Source organism: Parasteatoda tepidariorum, chromosome 10 (genome assembly GCF_043381705.1).
Source record: "Parasteatoda tepidariorum isolate YZ-2023 chromosome 10, CAS_Ptep_4.0, whole genome shotgun sequence".
Taxonomy (NCBI): domain Eukaryota; kingdom Metazoa; phylum Arthropoda; class Arachnida; order Araneae; family Theridiidae; genus Parasteatoda; species Parasteatoda tepidariorum.
Genome location: NC_092213.1, coordinates 47,279,787 through 47,298,061, shown reverse-complemented (window position 1 = coordinate 47,298,061; position 18,275 = coordinate 47,279,787). Strand labels below are relative to the sequence as shown.

Below are 18,275 nucleotides of genomic sequence, written 5' to 3'. Positions count from 1 at the left end.
AATACACCGGTGTTTCATAATCATAAATTGTTAAAATGCTAAATATAATATTTTTCACATACTTAGACCTAAATTAACATAAAATAATGAAAAGGTATGAAAAATACGATTAATAAAAATTCTGCGTCAAAAGGGTTAAATATAGTGAGAATTTTTCTTTTTTCTTTTATTTTAATTTTACACTCTTTAAATTATCAAAATGAAAATTTAAAACAAAAATCTTACAGTAAAAAAGTTTCCTTCAAAAATTCTAAACTTAAATTTTTCGTATTTAAACGCTTGTCAACTTTTTATATAATTTTCATCCTTAAGTTTATTTGTTTACATTAATTCATTTACATTATTATTTTTAACTTCAAAAAAGTAAATTTTATATTAAAAATGTAAATAGAATTAGTTTTGGTGAAGATATTTTACACAAAATTTCAAAAACAGGTACTTGTAAGGAAGTTCTGGATTGATCCCGATAACCTTAAACAATTTTAATACAATAACATTACCTTGAGAGCATTAACATTACCTCGCCATCTTAGATTCTAAGTTAAATTTCTAATTCGTGTTTTCTAAATGTTTTTTTTATACTTAAAATGTTGAGGATAGAATATTATTAGATAGTACTTTCAAAAAGGGTAGAAAATAAAGGGGTCACTTTTTGGAAGACGATAAAAATTCTTTTGAAAGTTAATTGCATTAAAATTAAAATACTTATCAAAAAACTAAAGACTAACAATTGTTTACTGCATTGGCATAATTTTGTTAGAAGAAATTAATAGAGAATCTATTCTTTTAAGACGCTTGAAGCTTAATATTTTAAACAATAGAAACGATTAATATTTTAAATATTAAGCGTTTAACAACGCACTCAACGCTTAATATTTCAAATTCTGATTGGGTGACGGTCTTATATTTTACATGTATCGAAAGATAGTGCCAAAGAGAGTAAATATTTATCATTAGTTTAGTTGAGAAAATTAAATGAAAAGGATTAAAAGCAGGGTTGGAGTTTTGGACGTCCTAAACTGGTTTTGGACAGGACACGTGGGTTTTACTGTCTTAAACTGGGTAAAACTGTCTTAAACTGGGTAAAACTGTCTTAAAGTGTCCAAAACCTTCAACTTTGGTAAAAGGTAAAAATTCTATAGGTGTAACCATTGTACACATAATAATTACATGTATCAATAAATATTTGATATTTTTTATACAATTTACTATAACTTATTAAAAGAAAATAATATAATATAATAGGAAAAGGTTTATAATTTTTGAAGCTCCACAATTCATTGAACAACAAAAGTGAATACCTAATCCTTTAAATATAAATATGCTTTTAATACTGATAAATAATATTTTTGCATAAGGATAAATATGGCAATATTAAAAAATAATAATTTTTCTTAAAAAAAATACTAAATTTGTTCAAAAATTAACCTTTTATTTTTCACAATATTTTTTTTAAAAAATTTTATAATTTCTGCATCACAGGATGATAAAAAAGACATCTTTTTTAAAAAAAATTGTTTTTAAATATAAATATATTAGTTTAAATTGAAAATACAAAATAACTGAAAAATGTATTAACAGTTTTGAAGGGCATAACATCAGTTTCAGTTACTGACACTGGTGATGTATCACCACTATGCTAAAAGAATTGAACATGAATGAAATAAAAGTATTCTTGAATAGTACTATAGATAAATAAACCTGTTTATGACGAACCAAGCACTTAGTCCCTAATATTTTAACCTGTATGGCAAGGTCAAACTTCAGTTATGTACTATTGAATGAGAGGAACAATTGAATGAACTTGATTACTGATTAATCTTAATTTCTTTAAATTGAAGAGTCAAACAATATTAATAAAACATTATAACTTTTAAAAACAAATATTCTCTAGTATATTTAATTATCAATATGTTATTAGTTCTATGTTTTTTTTACCTCTTAAATATTGTTCAGATAAAATTGTGACATAATTTGAGTAAAAGGGTTTTGGACAGTTTTGGACAAAGGGGTTTTGGACAGGACGGTTTAAACCAGGGTTTAAACCATGGATTAACCCATTCTGTCCTAAACCTTGCCAACCCTGATTAAAAGCAAATTTAGAATTTTCATGCCCCGTTTCCACCCTTCGACAGTTGAATTTGAGCGGGAAAGGAAGGGACTCTTAAAAGAGAGATTCCATCTGGAGACAAGATTATCTGTAACTCAAGATTCGTGATTCTTTTAACCATTGTTTTCTGAAAAAAATATATTAAAAAAAAGGCAAGAATTGCATGAGAGCATTTGAATCGTCCTATCTTACAAAAAGAAAAAGAATGATAGAAAGTGCATAAATGATATCTTATCTAATATTATCTTCATTTAAGGACAAAAGAGGACATCCACCAGAAGTGTAGGTTAACTATTGAACAAACAATAAGAACGAGATAAATGACTGGGACTTACTTAGAAAGCATATTGACTTACGATAACCATTTTTCTGCATTAAAAATTTTTAGAAAGAGAATTTGTCATCGTGCAAAAGAAGTAAACAAGATATTGGAGTACAAACCAATCAATAGCTTTTATGGAATTGCAAAACAAATATAGAGATAGCAAACAACCGAATGAATTATGGGATCCAAAGCTTACAAATAAAGAAAACCCCAACAGGTTCTTGATAGATGGAGCTGTCACAGTCACCTATGGACGCATATTAAAAAAAATTTTAATCTAAATTTTAGCACAGTAAAACAAAGTTACTCAAGTTAATTTAGGAATGTAATTCTGCAGTAAAAACTTTTGTAATAGCAAAAAGCCTTAAATTAAAAAAAAAAATAAAAAAAATAGGTCTTTAGATCTGAAATTACCTATACTGCACAAAATGTAAATGACAAAAATACAGATAAGCTGATTCAACTTAGTCATAAACAAAGAATTATTATCTTAAAATAAAATTGCGATTAATTTGTTTAAATAGTTTAGTTGCAAATGATGAAACGAAATTTAATTAGAATAAAAAAAGCCTGTTGAAAACAACAAATCAATACAAATTAAGCTTTCTGTATAGAAAAATTAAAAAAGATTAAAAAAAATGTGAAGATTCATCATTCTATCAAAATGTCAGTACTCATAAATTTATAAGCATACTCTTTCAAAAAAAAAGCCTGAGTAACTTAAACATATAAACATATTTAATCTCCCATTCATTGAATAACACTAAAAGGTATGTAATAGTTTTCAGGGGTGGGAGGTATAATGTTATAAAAATGCCTGAATGAAAAAATATAATCATCGTGTTTATCTTATTGATTGACTAACACAAAAAAAATAGTTTAAGAAAGAAAAATTACAATCCACTATATTACTTTAATAAAATTTTTCCGGGATATTATTAATCTAGCATATTTATTAAAGATAAAGGTCAACGACTCAATTCACTTCCTATAAAAAGACATAAAACGACAGAATTTTATTTAAACAGCATAAGCACGATATTAGGCATTTCTTGGAAGAAAAAAATGAAATAGAAAAACCACCGGAGACAAGCGATTTCTCTGCAGGGATGGTCACCCTCGCACAATGACCCCGATTTGACAGAAATCGCGTGCCACTTTCAAAGGGACGCCGGGGACACGTGCACCGGCAGGGGAAGGTGGAGAAGCAAGACGTACGCCCTACTTAATTGCTCACTGTCGGGTCAGACAGAATGAAAACTTCACACAAATGAGTCATCATTTCATAGCAATTGCAAGGGAGTAGAAAATAAATTAAGTTACAAATAAACAATGTGGTCATCAAACAGACAACAACAGAACGGGCGCTGACATTTTATTACTACTGAGTACTGTAGATGCAAGAATCTTTTCTGCAATTCACATTAATAAATAATGCACCCGGTAATCAAAATTAATAAAATGATGAGCAATTTTTTTTTTCCTTCGGTAGAGGGCCGTTCATAACAATTTAATTTTCATAACAATTGACTGTCATTTAAATATTCCTTGGTGTAATAAGAACAATATAAACTTGTTTTGAAAAATAAAAAGTATGCATAAGTGTATAGCAATTTTGAATCGAAGTTTTGCACAATTAGTCCTTTTTAATATAATTAAATTTATAGCAGACTTCCAGTTTGTCAGCGGAAAATTTTTTATTATTTCTTACTGCAAATATAAATTATGTATAAACCTTAGAAATACGTTTGTTTCTGTTAAAGAAAGTTTTGTTTAAAAAAATTAAATAAATATCATAAGATTTTAATTTTTTTTTTATAACTCTGTTCGCACCAATCTCTACATTTTCATTGTTTTTTCCCCTAAGAATATTGAAATTAGTTTGAAATAAATTCACAAATAATAAAAATTTTTGAGCTTCTTGATAAGAATTTTTTTTTCTTCCCCCAAATAATTTTTGGTCGAAATGGGACTATTATTCAAGGTTTATATTTGCTTATATTATTGTTATTGTAGGAATTTCACTCTTAAAATTAAAAACAAGCAGTCTATGACTTTTATCTAATCCAATTTCTGAGGATATTATACTATAGTTTAGTACTAAAGATTACGTCGCTTAAATTATAATTTATATTACTATAGTTCAAGCGACAATTGAAAGTGTTTATTTTGACAATTAATGGTTAAGTTAAAATTCATTGTATCTATTTGGATACTAGAATATGTATCTTCTGAAACAATCATTAATAATAAGAAACGCAATTTGAAAAAGTAATTTTAAGAAAAAGATAATGCCTTCATAACTTTAACCCCCATCTATTTGATTGTTTGAATTAAGAAATAATAAAAAGTCAAAGTATAAAAACTATTGAAATTGTAATTAGTGAGTCTCTTTGGAGGAGAAGAAAAACTGTAATGAGAAAAAATTGCTTTTAAAGGGAAATCAGTAAAGCGGAAAAAACAGAAAGGGAAAAAACTCAGTACCGCACAAATTAATAATGGCGGACAGAATGCCGTGGCTTTGATCTTTTTCATAACTAGGAAATGGTGCTCAGAATCTTCTAAAAAATGCTTCTTGTCTTTTCCAAAAAGACATCCAAATTAGTTTAGTAAACGTTAACTATGTTTATTGCGTAAAAAAATAAATCATACATCAGATTGATAGGAATTGATCGGATTCATAGACAATTGAAATTGAATTCGTTTGAAATAGACTTTTCTACAAACATTAACATTTTCTAAANAAAAAAAAAAAAAAAAAAAAAAAAAAAAAATATTCAAGGAGTTTTTAAATTGTTAAGACATACAAGATTATGTTCAACATTCTAAAATTATAATTAAAAGAATTAAATTTTAAAAAATAAACAGCAATTGCAGTTACTAAATTCGAGATGCAACATACAAATATTTGGTATTTAGCCTATACTGCGAGTCTGCCGAAAACAAAATGTAGTTCGTTTACATCTGTCTTTCTCCCCCCCCCACCCGAGAAGGGTTTATTCGATTAACAAAACAATAATGAAGATAAAATTGTGAAGTGTCCGTTTTTATGAAAACATATTTTGTGAAGGGTCCCTAAACGGACCCAAATTTCTTCTTAACAGACCCCTGAAAAGACATCCAAATTAGTTTAGAAAACGTTAACTATGTTTATTGTGTAATAAAATAAATCATACATCAGATTCATAGACAATTGAAATTGATAGGAATTGATCGGATTCACGGACAATTGAAATTGAATTCGTTTGAAATAGACTTTTCTACAAACATTAACATTTTCTAAAAAAAAAAAAAAGTCTTGGAAAGAACATCAGAAAATTCTGTGAAACTTGAAGTACTTAAATCTATGTGTTAAGCAACCTCCATAAATGGCAGTTATGAGTTTGAGTAAATTCCGTTTCAAATATTGTCCCACAAAAATGAATCAAGCGTCGAGATCAGGAGAATAATGCGGCCTTAAAAATCAATATCGCTTAATGGAAACACTGTATTTACTCTTTCACCAAAAAATAAACAATAGGAATGTGTTAAAAAAATAATTCAAAAATGCACTGCATTCAATCGCTAAGCTTTACCTAGATCTTTACAACGATCCCAGGCTATCAAGTTTATTTTCAAGTTATCCATAATTATCATCCTGTATATCAAGTACAAAGATAATTTTACCTTCCTTAACATAATTGCATACAAGTGTGCACGATTTTCCTATGAAATACCCTATAGGTATCAGAAAAAAATTTACTCTTAACTTTAATTTTTATCAACGCTATATAACGAATATAACAATTGTCATTATTAAAAGTAATACAATTTCATTCGAATGATGACATTTAAATCGTAAATGTATTAAATAATACAGAACCGGCATGGTGATTATCTCAGTAATAAATAAAACGCCATTTTATTAGCACAATTTTTTCTTTAAAACAGAGAACTAGATTCGGAGAATTAAATACTAAAACCAAAAAATCATATAAAAGTAACAAACACTCTTTTTCTCTTCACAAATAGGGCATTTTTATTTCACTGCAAATAAGCCGAAACGTTTGGCAGCTATACTGCACAAAATCTTTTAATTTTCAACCACAGAGATAAAACTAAATACGATTTCAACATAAATCACAGAAGTATAAACAGAGCTATCTTTGTAAGTACTGACGTAAGAAAAAACAAAAAAAAATAGACTACTCATTGAAGCTGGCATCAGATCCAAGGTGATTCCGCCAACACAGTAAAATAATCTTAAAATGTCAAGTTTTCGCTAAAATCGAAAAGGGATTCGAAATATTCTAATAATTATAGGAGATTATATACTGTAAGCATTTTATGTGAACATTTAAGACTTAAAAACACGCGTTAGATACGAAAACAAACAATAACTATCAAAATATTTCGTGCAAATCAGAATGTTTTTGTCCTTTAAGAATAGTAAAATAAAAATAAAATTATATTTGTGAAGTATGAAAAAAGGTCTAACCAGAAAAATTTTTTTAGACCCTCAACGGATTCCTCACAAAAATTTTCATCTTTAAAACAGACCCTTCAAAAAATAGTTTATCTTGAAAACGGATAATTTTCGATATTTTTTTCAATTAAAAAATGGGTTCTCCAGAAAACACTTATGAAAAATGGATTCGCGATAATATCGTTAGTTCATTTATAAATCGTAGCTCCTTAGATTTTTTTTTTACAAAAGCAGGACCTTTTTCCTGAAATTCAAAACAATTCTTCACTAATTCAGCACAGATCACTGATTTTTCACACGCTAACACAGCCAGGGGACTGTTTAGAAGAAATTTGGGTCCGTTAACGGACCCTTCATAAAATATCTTTTCATAAAAACGGACCCTTCACAAAATATTTTAACTTAAAAACGGACCCTTCACAAAATGATTTTTCTTTTAATCAGACCCTTCACAAATTTGTTTATCTTCATTACTATTTTGTTAATCGAATAAACCCTTTCCAGGGCAGAAAACAAGAAAGATGGATGTAAACGAATTAAGTTTTGTCTTCGGCAGACGATTCTTCCATTATTCGTCCGAAATTAATATTCTGCGTTCAGCAGTATAGGCTAAATACCAAATATTTGTATGTTGCATCTCTAATTTAGAAGCTGCAATTGTTGTTTATTTTTTAAAATTTAATTTTTTTAATTATAATTTTACAGTGTTGAGCATTATCATGTATGTCTTTACAATTTAAAAACTCCTTGAAAAAGTTTTTTTTTGCAATAACGGACCCTATTTGTATAAGTTCATAAAAGCGGACCCTGGTTGAAGGAATGTAATTTTGTCACAATTTCACGAAAAACGGACCTTTCACAAAATGTCTGGACAGACCCCTGACAGCTGAAACAAAATTATGAGTAAATCTTTCATGAACACAAAAAGTCGTGGAAACCCTCTGAAACATATGAATAATATCTGAAATTAGCGATTAACAAACATAAGTAAATCCTACCAATATCCAGTCGGCCAGTAATTTAAACAACGATACATAAATTTTAATGTAGAAATGAAATTTATTTTTATACGAAGCATGCCCATTACCTGTGTAAAGTTAACAACATTAAAGACATCTAATTATTTTAAAAGCAAATGAGTATAAAGAAACACAATTATTGTAGAAAATATTTTAGTTCCTAGATTAAATGTGGAATAATGGGCACTTACAAAAGTGAGGACGAAAATGCTCGTTAAATTACCGTTGTAATTAAGGCCAAGGAGTTACAATCTTATGTGAGATGGCCCCGATGGCCTTCTTCAAGTACCAAACTTAATAAAAACAGAAACAATGTTTACATTCGAAGTACAGTGCGTAGTTTGAATGTCATTTGAACGGTAATGTTACAGACATCCCTCTTTCCCAACCTTCGTTATGCAGGCTAAATCAACGTCTGCGAAAGAAATGGAAAAAAATCAAGTTTATTGGGATAAACTAATGTTGCACTTTTAACAGTGTACAAAATAATTACACTACCTAAAAACACAACGAATTTAGTTTGGGAAAAGGACTAGATTTTTTTTTTGAGAAATAATGGAAAAAATTTCGTTAATGACAACTGCAGATTATTGCTTATTTATTAACTAGAACGAAAAATTATAATTTAAACATTACGGTCGAATGACACAACAATTTCTATCTTCAATCAAAAAGTAAGAATATAACTTTTTTCTAAAATTCTATAAATCTTATTTCTGAATACTTCCGTTTCAAAAATTATTAAGTATGTATAACAGCTTTAGCGTTTGTAATTAATTAGTTGCCAAAATGCATCAGTAGCTCTAATGCTATGTATTTTAAAAACAGAAATTAGTATTTATAACGCCAAAAAAAATTTAAGTATTTTAAAAAATTATAAGTTTTAAAAAACAGGCAAAATTTAGCTATTCCTATATCCTTGCCTGAATTCTCCAATTTGCTTCCTTTTTAATAATGAGTAAATATTTTAAAACCTACATTTGAAAATAGCAATATGGTTAATAACATGGTTTTGTATATTCTGGGAATCAAGATAAAATAAGTTGTACAAAACTTTCACAACAATTTATTGACATATTTCGACTAAATTCAAAACACGAAATTTGATCCGAACACTTCCAAATGAATTTAAGAAATAATGTAATAAAATTTGAAAGTTTACTTTTCGTTTTTTGAAAGAAAAAAAATATATTAAACGCATCACGTTGACAACTACAATAGTTCAAAAACAATGGCAGTCATCAAAAATTGTTCGATGTCAATAAAAGCAGCTATCTGTAACCGATTAGAACAGAAACAGAAAATAAGTATTAAATAAAACTCATTATATCGTTGTTTAACAACGTTTATCTTAAATCTGTTAGAACGCGAAATTTTTAAAAAAGATTAAACATAACAAAAATCAACTTCTGAATAATTAATTGAACTGATGAATAGTATAACAAAACCTGATTCCTATTAATTAGTCTCAAAACGACACAGTTATGTAATAAAAAGAACACTAAATAATTAATAAAAAGGTCTAATGTCTAATAAAGAAAGCTAAGATCTGGTACTTTAGTTTTATATCAAAAACAAAAGTTCAATAAATAAAATTAATAATTTTCAAACAGGCGGATAAATAATTTTATAACAAAAGAGAAATAATCTTACGTAAAAGATTCTGTATTTCAACTTTCAATACGTTATATATAATATACATATGGTTCTTATTTACCGTATATGAACTGCATGTCTAAAAATCTGGCTATAAATACCCAGCAATATGGAACAAAAAAAGGTAACGGAACTTAAAATAGAACAGGGCATAGTTAATAAGTTTCAATTGTACACGAAATATGGCGAAATTGAAAGCGCATGCTAAGAACTATTTCACGAATTGGTTGGAAGTAACCATGACAATATAACAAAAAAGAATGTTAACTATATACAAGACACAGAAATTTATTATTCTTTAGATATTGTCACCAAGAACACAAACCGCGTAAAAAAAAATTTATTATGCTTAAAAATGGTTTTTGAAAAGTTCTTGTTAATATTTAACAAATTACAAATAAAATTTTAGTTTCCGCAATTGTTTCAAAACCGAAACTCAAATCTTCCAAACGAACATTCAGCATTAATTGCTATTTAATTGAAAAGAGTGTGCATAATAATTAGACGAAAAATAATTAACCTTTTAAAGCAAACTTTCTACCCTTTTTTTAACCTTCCAAAGTACGGTACACCTACAATCATTTTCGACAAGAAAAATTAGATTAGATAGCTTGCAAAATATTTCAAATGATATTACCAAAGAAACCAGTTAAAAGTGGTCAAAAACTTAAAAAAAAAAAATTTTCGTTCATTATAATTATAGGTCTCAGAAATTTATTTCCTTTGTATTAGAACATTATTCCGTACATGAAATAGTAACATCTTACGGTTGAAGTCTTAACAACCTCAATAAAGGATTAGAATATTAAATTTGGATTGTAAGGTGAATATTAATTTTGATTCAAAAAGGAGTTATATTAGGATAAATTTAGGACTTTTAACGGATGCTTCACAAAATATTTTATCGCCAAAATTGACACCTCGCCAAATTTATTTTATGCTATTTTTAAAAAAAACGGGACTCATCCTTACGTTTTCTATTTAAAAACTATAACAATTTCAAATCTACCGGCAATTAAGCAATAAACGTATAGTGCTCTTTTTTATTCCGTTCTTCTGCTTAAACAATTGTAAGGCTAATCAACTTATCAGTTTATCTGCCCTCCTTTTAAAAGTTTTAACTCATTCAAAAATAAAACTGTAATTTCAAAGTCCTAGATTCTGCATTCAGACATTAGTTTTAAATCTACAAATAATATGTCTATATATTTATATTGTTATCAATATTAAATAATTGGGTACTTGCAGCTCGAGAAGAATTATGCCCAATCATGTGATTTAACTCCAATTTATTTGGATACCCATAAGCGACGTCACTCTGGTCTAACCCGATTGGCTTCTGAATCGACAAATGCAATGATTTACAGCAAGTGCACCCTATTGTATACCTGCAAGTAACGTTATCGTAGGATGACGTCACTTGAAGGAACGCAATAGGGTGGAACGGGAAAAAAAAGTTTTCGAGAATTGAAAAGCACTACATCTTATAAGTTCTATATGGATTAGTATATCACGCGTAAATGTTTTCAGATTTGTTATGCATCATTTTCATTCCCCGAAAAAGCTTTAAAATTTATAATAAAATAATAATAAATAAATAAAATAACAGCGAATTTTTAGAAATATTTCAAATTTTCAAAACTTGTCGGGGAAAAAAATTACCTCTGAAACTTTCTGTGTCGAATGTAATATCGCAATTTTTGCGAGAATGTGATTTTGCCAAAATTTTCCTATCATATATTTTCCTTTCCTGCAATGTTTTTGAATTTAGCAATTTTTACAATAATTTTCAGTACTATAGCGATAAGTCGCACGATTTTTTTTTTTTTTCATAATAAAAACTCTCGCATCAGAACAAAACCAGCAAGACATTTTGGGAATTACAATAAACTTAGATTTTTTAAGCCAGCATTGGACTTCCTTTCTTTCACAAAAGATAGATAGTGCACGCGTTAAAATTGCGCCTTCTCTTTTTGCAAGAGCCCGCTCGTAACGCCATTCACTGAGGCAGAATTAAGTTAATTGGACTACCTGACAACGCACGACGAATGAATAGACGAATGTCTTCAACTCGAAATATAAAGTNGTCATTTTCCCATTCTTAGATCCTAAGCATCATAATTAGTTTCTCAATTTTAAAAAAATATGAAAATTTATGTTCGTGTGCCTCAAAGGGTTAAGATAATTTATTTGTAGTTTACTGCCAAACGAGAAGATGTGTTACGATGTTACAATTCGATTCGGGTGAATAACAACGACACATTAACGGGGAATAACGACGGACAATAAGAAGCAAAAGAAAGTGAAGTTATCGCAGAATTTGCTGTCAGACTCAATATAATTCGGTGAAGAACTTCCTTTCTAGTTACACATCGGAAAACGGTCTTAGTTAAGAGTGGTTTTCATAACTATACACCGTTAAGAAAGCATTAAAAACAATTTCAAATCACAGCGTAATTTTTTAAAAAGTTGTAAAATTGCTAGATTAAAATTGCAGAATAGGTAAACATGCCAGAAATTTATAACTTTGGCAATATCTTGGCAACATTTTATTCAGCCCGTCTGCTTCATAGAACTCAAAGATAATACCACTATTTCGTAATGAGGACTAATTCTGCAAACCACAGAACATTATAGAACAGCTTTCAAATCACACTTATAAACAATCTTACAGAAAATAAGTGCAATGCAATAAATATACTTATCATCTGAATAAATAAACTAATAAAATGCTGAATAAGATTCAATGCCTGATGGAAACTATGAATCATAGTGTAAACTAAACGGTATGCAACATCTACGGAGAAAATTAGTAAATATTTATTCGAAATTCTATATACATCACGTCAGTCCCAGTTTTCTAATTTTTGAAAGATCATTATCAAATGTATTTAGAACAGATAGTAAACTAGAGAGAGTTGTAATGTCAATTTCTCTCTTAATTTTATTGCATAAATACATTTTGCGTAGCACTGAGAAAATACATTTGTAAACAGTTTTACACATTTTCTTATTAAACTTTAAAAATGATGTTTAAAAAATTCAATCCACAAAAATAACAGGAATGGTAAAATTTAGATAAAAAAATTGTCTAATAACAAGACGCGAAAAAAAAACGACAAAAAATAAACTTATGAACAATTTTTCCTTTTGATATTCTTATGGCCCATATACTATCTTTTTTGCCTAGAAAAATAAAAGCAAAGATCTAAAAAAAATTTAATCAAACACTTAATTTCAACGATCCCATGTACCTAACATCTAAATAAAATAATTTATGAACGTAGGTGTTAAATAATACAAAGTATCTTTGTCTTGTAAAAAAGTTGAATTCAGTTTATTACTGCTCGCATAACTCAGAACATAACTCAAATTATATCGTAAAGACACTGTCCCCAGTAGAACATCGAAGATCAAGCATCGCGGGCTGCGGCCAGTGAGGAACCACTTTGATCAGCCTGCGCAGGGACCGAGGATGAACGGTATCGATCTTTGTTGAACTGCTAGATCATAAAGTGCATGACTTTTGCACGTAGGTCATTGGGCTACCAAAGCGGGGGGGGGGGGAANGGGGGGGGGGGGAATATTTCCACTGCAGAGGATCAAAATTGTGATGGAACATTCTCAGGGATGCTTCCCAAACTGTCGCATATAGCCCATTTAGCAGCAGCAAAGAGACGCAATTAAAGTACTACAATTACGAATATTTTATTATACGAGGAATTTACTCGCAGTAAATAAAAATCCTATTTACTTAAAAAATGCAAGAAAATTAAGAACAAGAATTTTAATTTACAAAAGCGTACAATTAAAAATTCAAGTGCCCTTTTATATTCAATAAAAGTTTTATGATAGTTATTAGATATTTTTAATTGGTTTTAAACAATAAAGACTATAATTGCAAGACTCCGAAAAATCATAGATGAGCGACAGGAAGCGATATGAAGTACGACACTTCCGTGCAAGCTTATCTTGTCTAACTCTAAACGAAAGAGCTATATATATAATTTAACCTTAACTGATACTTTAATTTGTATATTTATCACCACATTCTTTCATTGGTAAGGAAAAGTCAGAAGTATAAACAAATGTTGTAAAATTTTTGCAATTGGATTTTAAGAAGTATTTTATGCCTAACCCTTTCTACATTAATCCCAACAAAGATAATTTTTTTTTTTTTTTACCTTGAAACTTCTACTTTTTAAAAATTGGCATTTTTTGGCGAGTTTTTAATGAAGGTCATATTCGCCAGCGAAAAATTACCCGAAATACAGCTGAACGATTTTACTAACAAATTATTGAAGCATAATTTCATTTAATTTAAACAGAATATTTTTTTTTCATTAAAAAAAACTTACATTTATCCAAATCCATCAGGTAATAAATGACGCCGCTAAATCAATAAAACAAAAAAATAAAAAGAAAATTAAATATATTTAAAATAAGAAATCTACTGTAAATCGCAATTTTATAACCTCCTTTATAGTATAAACAGATTTGTAAGAGAAAAACACTCCACTGAATTACCTTTGAAGCGAAACCAAGATGGCATATCATCAATTTTTCAGGAGTCGTTTTGAAGAGTTCACCATAAATCTCTATAAAACAATAAAAGTAAACTCGTTCCTCACTTACAAAGATATCACGACAGCTTTTTAAATCCTTATCTGTACTTTCTGGAATTCGACCTTCTTACCACGTTTTTTTATCAGCACTTCAAAAGAAATATTTGCGGATAAATTTTTATACTGCGCGATATACTAAGAGTATTTTATACTCGAGAACTTATGAGTAGTCCGTTTTAAACGCCCAGTAAAAGCAGTCTGTGCAAATCCGATTTAAGAAAAAGCACAGTGAATAAGTTCTTTAATGTTTATCTTCAGTGAGATATAAGTTTTTTTTTAGCATGTAATCTGAACGACGGATAAAACCTCTCCTGAAAATCATGTATTTATTATCTATCAGAAATCACATAAAACACTTTTGCTATTTTGGGGTAAAAAATATTTTAAAATTAATATGTAAATAAAGAGTAGACGGGGAAAAATGAGTAAATGAATATTGTATCTCAAATCTACCCTTTTAAAGAAATAAATTTATGTAATAAAAACATTTTTTTAATCCAGTGGCGAACGCTAAATGAACATGGAGAAGGGATTCTTAAATCACCGAATGAAATTCCAATTTTAGAGAATTACAATGCTTCTTTTTTCTTTTTTTTTCGTTGGAAATGAACATTCATAAACAATATTTCATTTCTGTGTTTTAAGAGGTATCATCTCATACGATTTTAGGTTTTGCTAAAAGCAAGCTCGTATTTGGAAGCAGTGACAGATGCAATTTTTTATGAAACAGCAGCTTATTTGCTAAAGGCAAAAAAGAAAAGAAAAATATCTAATCTAGACTTCTACAGGTATGCCTTTCAAATTGCTAAAATCACAAAGGATTTCAAGTTCCACTTGAGAAAATTGCACACGTTAAATAAATAACCCCAAGAAACTAAGATGGTAGTATATTACTTGATTAAAAACTACATTCGCTTCCCAAAAAAAAAAAAAAAAAAAAAAAAATCAATTTGGAAATAACAGTCGGCACGTTTCAAGCACTCATAACTGGCGCCCATTTTCAAGACTTACCAGACGTGAATAAGAAACATAATTGATTTGAACTTCACGTTGCCAACGAAAAATGGAAAAATAAAGGTGAGGAACCAAACTAGAAAAACCACAGTAGCCGAGAGAAAAAGAAAAGATAAAAAACAGAACAAGAAAAACCACAGTGGTCGATAGGGGCAAAGCAGGGTAAAATGCATCTCCACGAGATATGGAGAGGTGGCGAGGAACTAATGTCGTTAGCAAGGGAATCAGCGTTCATATGAATAAAACTAGATCCAAGGGTATACAAGATGAGCTGCTGTAATTAGGGTGGAAATAATTTTGGCGTGGTCGAAATTGAATCTATGCAAAAGATTTCAAACATACGTAACAATTAATGATTTCTCGCATTCTTGATAACGGACATATCGATCGTGTTCCACAAGTCTAAAATTTTAAAGAGCGTCTAGCTAGCCCGATGTAGTCAAAGTATCACTGACAGAAGACAGTTTTTTGAAGCGATTAAAGCCTTTCTCAAGTAAAATCACACATGCCTTAACTTCATTTGCAGAAAGTCAAACAAAATTTCCCTAATTCCCGAATAGTAAATTTTTATTTCATATGTCTAGATGGGAGGACACAGTGACCCTCCCTAAAAGTGATTCGCTTACGACCGATACAAACTGCAAATCATTTCATCAATTCAAATCATATTTATTAAGCCGCAAACACAAAGGAAAGTTAATTTTCTTTATTCGTAATACCGCAATTTTTTTAAAAAATATTTATTTTAAAATCATAATCTTTTGCACTTTGATTGATATTGCCAGGGTTCAAACTGAAACGTACCTTGAAAGACGTAGAACCAGCTGTTTACTTCGTAATTAACACATTATTAAACAAATTCACTTGACGGAATAATATGTTTTTGTCTTCACGAGTCTTCCATGAACCTAATTACTTATGACGTAAGGAAGTGAAAATAATGGAAAGATAATTAATAATTTATGATTGGGGTTCATAATTTGACACCAGCTTCTGCGTAATTTACGAACGCCCCAGTTTCCATTGGATACATTCATTTGCTATAAAGTGTTTATAGAAAGGAAATAATTTCGTAGCAATCATCAAGTCCAGTTGCGTAGAATAACTAATTTGCATATCAAGAGGAAAAAGGGGCAAAATATACACGCATAACATGCAGTTTTGCAACTAATTAATATAACCATAAATAAAAGGTCCCAGTGATCACCAGTCTGAGACCATTCAATGGTAGAGAAGAAAAAAAGTAATTTGAAAAAAGTACGAAATAAATTAAATGGCTAAACATGTCCTCCTTTACAAATAGTATTAAATATTTATACATCAACAGCACAGAGGATAAGGGTCTTTGTATAAATTTAAATAATGTATGTTATAATGAAGAAGATTGTCAAATTGTTCTATTTTAAAGGGGTCGTTCAAATATTACGTAAGCGCCTAATGGGGAGAGGAGGGAGATTGCGATTTGCTTACTTTTGCTAGCAAGGGGTTGAGGGGTGTAAGGAATACTGTAAGAAATTAAAATCACAGTATTTTCAAAATCTTTTATAAATGTTAAAAGATTGTAAAAGATATAGAGAAAAGTTACACTAGGAAAAATTAAATGAAAGTTGTTTGGGGAAAGAAAATGTTGAAAAAGTTTTTCTGAGTTTGTTCAAGAGTTTTAACTATTGAAAATACAAGATTCCTTAAGAATTATTCTATTCAAAATTTTATGAAATTAATCGGAACAAATTTTACTTCATGCAGAGTTATAGTTTATTTGGATTTATATTTAAATTCAGTGTTGTAGTAGGAGTTTATTTGGATTTATCCTTAAATTCAGTGTTGTAGTAGGAGGAGGGAAACTTGGGGGTACGCCGTTCCCCGAAATATTTGGCTTGCTGTAGCAAAAAAAAAAATCAAAATATTCGAAAGAAAATTAGAATCAATTTTTTTTTTTTATTCCTTTCCATTCCTTCTCTCATTTATTTATTTATTATTTTTATGAAGTGAAGCAAAAATTTCAGCTCGGTTCAGGGAAGAAAAAAAATTTCTTTCTGACAGAAGTGCCAATTGTATATAACATATTCGAAAGCTCAAGTGAGCTTTCAAATCTGTATGGTGCAATACTGGGCTAGCCTGCAAGAAAACTCAATGAAAAAATAAGAATCCGGTTTTTAAAAAAAAAAAGTGATTTCGGAGATGTTTATAGAGCTTAAAATTTTTTGGCTCAGCTCAAAAAGTAAGTATTAAAAGAAAATACTTTAATTGCATTTACCAGTACTCAATCCGAACAAAATCTTTTTATAAAGATGCTTTTAGTTCATTTCATGTGGTTAGAAAAATCTTGAAGTTTAAATTAGATTATTTTTCTTTATAACTCTGTTTTACATATTTCATAATCTGGTAATCGTATTAATAGCAATACAAGTAAATACCTTTAAATTAGGAATCCAAAAACATATGTGATGATGACTGGACTGACTGGTATTCTTGGAGCTCTTTGCAGTATTTCGCTTATAGCTCGCTTATTGTAGAGTGAGAGAGAACACTTATTTCATAGGAAAACAGTACTTTGGGGACTTTTATTAATCTTATACTGATGACCACCAAAACAATACGGAGATCAATGTGGGAAAACTGCATCCTACTAATAAAAATGCATCGACAACAACGAAAAACTACGTTAGACTATTATGTTATTATGCTATATNATGTGACTGCTCTTCCAGTGAATAACAACGACGAAATAACGCAGTACCGAATTGGCCGGTACATCAGCTCCAAATTTTCCAACAGAGTTTTTAAACTCATTGGATTTATCAGGCATACCACCGCATAATTTTGCACTCAAAGTTGGATCTCCAATTATTTTGTTTCGTAATTTGAACCCACCACGTCTGTGCAACAGCACGGGATTAGTCGTTAAAAAATTAAAGAACAATGTTATCGAAGTCATTATTTTAAATGACAAATTCCGGGGTGAAAGTATATTACTTCCACGAATCTCTATTATACCCACAGATGTGCCAATTCAATTTAAACGCATTCAGTTCCCCATTAGATTAGCATTTGCAATGGC

At 29.3% G+C, this 18,275-nt stretch overlaps 1 protein-coding gene across 5 annotated transcripts in view; it reads right to left on the bottom strand.

Moving 5' to 3' along the window:
- LOC107455859 (phosphatidylcholine:ceramide cholinephosphotransferase 1) overlaps positions 1-18,275 on the bottom strand; it is a 75,884-nt gene that overhangs the window by 37,566 nt on the left and 20,043 nt on the right. The window contains exons 1-2 of one of the 5 annotated variants that reach the window (XM_043045118.2): positions 14,103-14,125; positions 13,934-13,968 (exon numbers count right to left, since the gene is read on the bottom strand). The exons of 3 other annotated variants lie outside the window; for them this stretch is intronic. The gene's annotated coding sequence lies outside the window, so the exon portion shown is untranslated. Of the gene's footprint in view, positions 1-13,933; positions 13,969-14,102; positions 14,233-18,275 lie in introns of those variants that run through there. One more of the 5 variants, XM_043045119.2, reaches the window with a different exon arrangement.